This window comes from Sinocyclocheilus grahami, unplaced genomic scaffold, assembly GCF_001515645.1.
Source record: "Sinocyclocheilus grahami isolate Dianchi unplaced genomic scaffold, SAMN03320097.WGS_v1.1 scaffold2285.1, whole genome shotgun sequence".
Lineage (NCBI taxonomy): Eukaryota > Metazoa > Chordata > Actinopteri > Cypriniformes > Cyprinidae > Sinocyclocheilus > Sinocyclocheilus grahami.
In genome coordinates this window covers 88635-94809 of record NW_015507464.1, presented here as the reverse complement: position 1 = coordinate 94809, position 6175 = coordinate 88635, and the positions used below count along the sequence as shown (strand labels likewise).

Here is a 6175-nt window from a genome sequence, read left to right as displayed (position 1 = left end):
TCCAAAAGCTAATGAAGAAGAAAATTGCACTAGAAATAGAGTTTCTGCAACAGGAACTTCAGAGTAAGTAGTAAAACACCATTTGACACTGAGCACTACTGTTGACCTTGCATAACAATATCTGTCTTTGCAGGCAAAAGAAATGGTGTTCCACAATCCTGTGCCGTGCAGCTCTGCCACTAGGTTGGTCCAAGTGCACTGGCTGGAGGTCATCATCAGGCTGCACCTCCACCACCGGGGTCCTCTCCTTTCAGGAAGTCGTGGCCTAATGGTTAGAGAGTCGGACTCATAACCCAAAGGCTGTGGGTTCGAGTCTCGTACCGGCAGGGATTGTAGGTGGGGGGAGTGAATGTACAGCGCTCTCTTCCACCTTCAGTACCACGACTGAGGTGCCCTTGAGCAAGTTGTTCTTCCCAACTGCTCCGCGGGCGCCGCAGCATAAATGGCTGCCCACTGCTCCGGGTGTATGTTCACGGTTTGTGTGTGTTCACTGCTGTGTGTGTGCGCACTTTGGATGGGTAAATGCAGAGCACTAATTCCAAGTATGGGTCACCATACTTGGCCACATGTCACTTCACTCACTCACTCACTCCTTTCTGATGGTGGCAATGTTGTGTAATACAGCACATGCCACAATGTTGCATGCCCTGTCAGGTGCAACCCTCAGACACTGAAACCTTCCCTTTAGTTGCCCAAAAGGTCATTTCAATGCGTGCCCTTGTCCTGGCTGCATTGTAACGGGTTTGTAGTCCAGGGTTGGGGTCATGAAGTAATGCCTGCAGGCATAGCTCCTGTCTCCGACCAGGATCCCGTCCTAATCACCTGTACAATGGTAAAATGCAGTTCTGTTAGGCCCAGAAAAATTCCTGGCATGGCTCAGACTTAGTTCTCCATCTTGTTACACCTGTATATTGAAATGAGGAGCATAAAAATAGCATTATTACAAACATAAACATTCAGACATGGCAACTGAGAAATTGAATGGTATGGCACCATTTTAAACATCTTTAATCAAATACGTAAAAAAAAAAAATACATACTGTCAAGCCAGCAGAAGTGTGCCCTCTTTCAAAATGAGTCTGTTTGGAACAAACCAAAGACCGCTTAAACAATGCAGCGTCACCCTCCTCCAGGACCACGTGAAGAAGAACTTCCCACAGGACAGCATCTGGCAACTATTGGGTATTATAAACAAACATCACGGCCTAACCTCCCTTAAAACTGAATGTGCATCCTATGGGAGCAGGGAATACCTAAAACTTTATAAGGCATTTGCCATAAAGCTGCTACAGTATAATAGTTAGTGAGGATAAAGACTGTCAGTCTCTGCTTCTGTCATATTGAATGTGCTACTACCATCAAGATTGCGATGTTCTGCACTTCTTTCTCCTCCTCCTTGAATGCTTCCAACATCCTCAAGTCATCCGCAATGTCATGACCTCTGCGTCAGCTCATCAGCCTTAAGGGGAAGTTGCTAAAGGCAACAGCAGCCGGTGAACAAACTGACTTACTCTATGGTGATCGGGCTTATATGTCCGGTTACCTCCAGGCAATAGCGCCCTCAAGCTGCTCCTAGTGGTACTACATGTGACCCAAATACATCACACTATGAAACCAAGAATAAAAGTGGAGTGAAACTACAATAATAAAACCAAGTAACGTTTTGTCCGTTACAATCTTTTTAATTATTTTTACAGATCTGCCCACAGCAGTGGTGCAAGACAATATTATCGACCTGACTGAGGAGGACGAGGAGGAGGATGAACATAAACCCCAACCAAGCAACACAAATACACAGAAGCGCCCGAGAGAGGCTGACGCGCCGCTGGTCGCCCCCGAGAGAAAGAAAAGACTAGTTGCGATCGTAACTCCGATCATAATGGTTGAAGACGCAGTTGACGGTAAGATTACCTGTTAACTAAGCAATATTTTTAACTTACATCGTAGATATGACTATGTTCTAGATGTCCGACTTTTAATTTCAACTCCTTTTGCTCTACAGACGGTGACCGAGAGCGTCTCAATAATGATCAGCTTAGGGCCGAGACTCCGCTGAACGAATGGGAAACAGCCAGTTGGACCAGCCACTCGCTTTTCAAGAACCGGTTGAGGAAGAAGAAACAGAATTTCAAGAACCGGTTGATGAAGAAGAAACTGAATTTCAAGAACCGGTTGAGGAAGAAGAAACAGAATTTCAAGAACCGGTTGAGGAAGAAGAAACTGAATTTCAAGAACCGGTTGAGGAAGAAGAAACTGAATTTCAAGAACCGGTTGAGGAAGAAGAAACTGAATTTCAAGAACCGGTTGAGGAAGAAGAAACAGAATTTCAAGAACCGGTTGATGAAGAAGAAAATGAATTTCAAGAACCGGTTGAGGAAGAAGAAACAGAATTTCAAGAACCGGTTGAGGAAGAAGAAACTGAATTTCAAGAACCGGTTGAGGAAGAAGAAACTGAATTTCAAGAACCGGTTGAGGAAGAAGAAACTGAATTTCAAGAACCGGTTGAGGAAGAAGAAACTGAATCGTTGCCAGACTACCGACAGAACGACGATGTGAATTAAAGATTTGATGCTTTGCACGAAGAGTTGATTAACAGACAGGACACTTTTTTCAACAACCTTCTCAAAAGGCAGGACTCTATGCATGAAGAGCTGATTAACAGGCAGGCCGCTTTCTTCAACAAACTTATTAACCGAATGGACGCCCAGGACGTGAGGGGTCACGAACAATAAGGTAATTTAAATCAGTAGCATTAATCGTCAGAGAATTGTTTGCACAGCTTGCAAACAGGGGGCTGGCTGAAAATTTTGCTGTTGATCACGTTTACGTGAGCAACTGACGGTGAGACGTCAGGATGATGAGTAGTCTTTCTAGTCTAAACGATGCTCTACAGCCATGATAGATGACACGATGCGATTGTTTTTCAATATAATTTAGTTTTGTAACAGATTTTTCCTTGTTCTTATTTTTTCACCTTGTGTCACCAGAAAACTCACCAGATTTTTGTATTTCTGAATTTAGTTTTGTTTCAGATTTTTCCATGTTCTGATTTTACACTACATGTTTTAATAATTCTGTTATCATGTTTGTTAACATCATTATAATTTTGTATTTTCAAATTGGTCACTTTTGTTGTTTCTAAATAAATTTAAAAATGGATGCTGAGAATTCGCATAGCCGTCATTCAGACCAATCTCTCTCAGACCTTTTACAGAACGCTACTAAAATGCACACAGAGACGTCCCATAACTTGTGCGACATATTACAATGATTGTTAGATCAGTATCCAAATTATAATACAGAAATGCCATTTAATATTGATCACAACCAAAATGCTTATGATTTGCAGTGATTAGAATCTGCAATAGAACAAAGTCTAAATGTTGATTTGGGCATTCTGTTGCAGACCGCGATAAAGAGACACGACCAACAGTTAAGCCAAAACGTTGCACAGAATGGTGGTACATTAACCGTTTCTGACCATATCACTGATCCGTCTGACAACACTATGCATTAGCCAGCACCCCCTACAGGTAATGTCAACGATGCTCCTTCCGGTAATAACGACGCTGAGCGACTGTCGACTTCCCGCTAAACGGTCGTAAACGGATATCACGTAACACCAACCACCGATTTAACAGTGTGGAATTGCGAAGGACTATGAATATGCGTGAAATAAGGTCTACGGATTTAGCATCCTATCACATATTATTACACGAAAAAATTGAGGAGATAGCATCGTTTTATAGAACTATTGGCGGGGACTCTAGCGTGATTAATTTAACGATGAATGTGAAAGCTTGAAATCACCCGTTAACACCGTTTTAATGCCTGGTAATAATTATGACATTAATCTTTTCGATCAGTTATTGTACAACGACATGTTCGAGATCGAAGTCGACGTGGCCATGAACAGACAAGGACGAGGGGGTCAGAGGCGTAAACTAACAGAAAGCTAACCATGAAGGCTAAAGGGTATAATGCTGAATGCTAGAAATTCCCTAGCTGTCCGTTTAGATTCCCTGATTGGTCTGGTTAACGGTTATGTGACGTCTCACAACGATACACAATACATCCTGGCTCGTGCTGAAAACATAGTGAGGGATAAAAAGTATCTCACGCTGCACAACATCTAAGTTGACAAAAGGTTCAAAGTCGTATATAATAAGCGCAGACTTTTACCTGATTTCAACACTCTTCCTTATGGCTACTGATTCAATGATGCATAGAGGGGTACGGGATGCTTCAGAGTTTGACTTTAGATTCCAGCACCCTTTTTCTTGTGTGATACGTGGGCCATCCAATAGTGGCAAGAGCTATTTTGTAAAATGACTGATGGAAAATGGTCTAAATATGATTTCTAAAAAAATTGAAAACATTGTTTATATTTACAACTGTTGCCAACCTCTGTATGATGACCTGCTTAAATTGTATGACATTAAATTTGTTGAAGGAATACCGACATCTCTGAATGATGATCATTTACTACCTCCCAACAAAGCTAATCTTCTGATTTTGGACGATATGATGAGCAAAGCTAGTGGAAATCAGAATCAGAATGAGCTTTATTGCCAGGTATGTTTACACATACGAGGAATTTGTTTTCATGACAGAAGCTTCCACACTGTGTAACAGAATGACAGTGACAGAACAAAAAACTTTTAAATTTTTTAAAAATATATAAATTGACAATTGTATGTGCAGGTTTTGTATGTACAGTGTCAGTGTTTTACCCTGACACTTTGGTTGTCTTGTGTTTTGTTTCTTGTGTCTATGTTGTCTTGTCAGCACATGGCCTAGTTGGTTGTTTTTCTCGGCCATTTGCTGCTTTTAGCCCCTCCTCCTGGTTTCCTCATTACCACACCCTCTTGTTAGCCCTCATTGAGTCCTTGTTAGTGTAATTGCTCTCACTTGTTCCTTGTGTGGTTTCCTCCCTATTTATAGTGCCCCTTGCCCTAATGTCTTTGCTGGTTCGTGGTCACTCTTTCCCTCACTGTGTTTATCTCTGTCTGTGGATGTGGCTGATTATGTGTTCCTGTCTCCCTGTCTGTTTGATCTTGTGCTCTAGTCTTGTCTCTTGTAATTCTATGTTCTTGTCTTGCTCCTTGTTTTTGGATGAGGTCTGTTTTTGTCCTTTTGCCTTTTAATTTAGTATTTATTTAGTTCTCTTAGTCCTGATCTTTTGTTTTAATTTTTTGGGGTTATTTGTGTTGGTTGATTTAATAATAATATTTAGGGTTTTTTTTATTAGTCCTTTTTTGTTTATTCTCTGGCCTGTCTTGGAGTAATTTGTTTTCCTGTGGAGCTATGTTTTGTCTTGTTGTGGTGTTAGCGTTCCTGTCCACTGATTCCCTTGCCTGGCGTCTGGGGTGCTTCAGAGTTTATGGTCAACAAGTATCTGAGCTCAGCTCTCTGCTGCCTTGCTCTGGTCTCTCTCCCGGCCTGGTCTTGCCACCTCTGCTGCTATAGTATTCTGCCAGTGGACGTCTGAGGCTGTTCCAGTGGCCTTCCCTAGCTATCTGTTTATTGTTCCTGTTGTGGTATCACCTGTGCACCTCACAACCCTTTTGTATGGATCTGTTTATCTGTTTTGTTAATAAACCCTTGTTACTCTCACTGCAATTGGGTCCTCCTTCCAGATCCCTGACAGTACAGGTACTGTATATTATGTGCAAATTTGAGGTGTAGACTGAGTACGAGTGTTAGATAAATGTGTATAAATAGTGTGTTCCACAGTTATTGTTAAGTGTTCATGAGATGGATGGCCTGAGGGAAGAAACTGTTCCTGTGTCTGGTCGTTCTGGTGCTCAGTGCTCTGTAGCGTCGACCAGATGGCAACAGTTCAAAGAGGGAGTGTGCTGGATGTGAGCGGTCCAGAGTGATTTTGCCAGCCCTTTTGCTCACTCTGGATAAGTACAGTTCTTGGAGAGAAGGGAGGGTTGTACCAATGATTCGCTCAGCAGTCCGGACTACCCTCTGTAGTCTTCTGAGGTCAGATTTGGTAGCTGAGCTGAACCAGACAGTTATTGAAGTGCAGAGGACAGATTCAATAATGGCGGAGTAGAACTGTTTCAGCAGCTCCTGAGGCAGGTTGAACTTCCTCACCTGGCAAAGGAAGTACAACCTATGCTGGGCCTTTTTCACAATGGAGTCAATGTGAGTGTCCCACTTCAGG

The 6175-nt window shown here is 42.3% G+C and overlaps 1 long non-coding RNA gene across 1 annotated transcript; it reads right to left on the bottom strand.

The window, feature by feature from the left end:
- Window positions 1-573: 573 nt before the first annotated feature.
- On the bottom strand, window positions 574-1432 carry LOC107574615 (uncharacterized). The gene is made up of 3 exons (XR_001607697.1): window positions 1357-1432; window positions 1041-1175; window positions 574-904 (listed from the first exon to the last, which is right to left on the bottom strand). It is a non-coding gene; the product is annotated as an uncharacterized lncRNA (long non-coding RNA).
- Between the last annotated feature and the right edge of the window lie 4743 nt (window positions 1433-6175).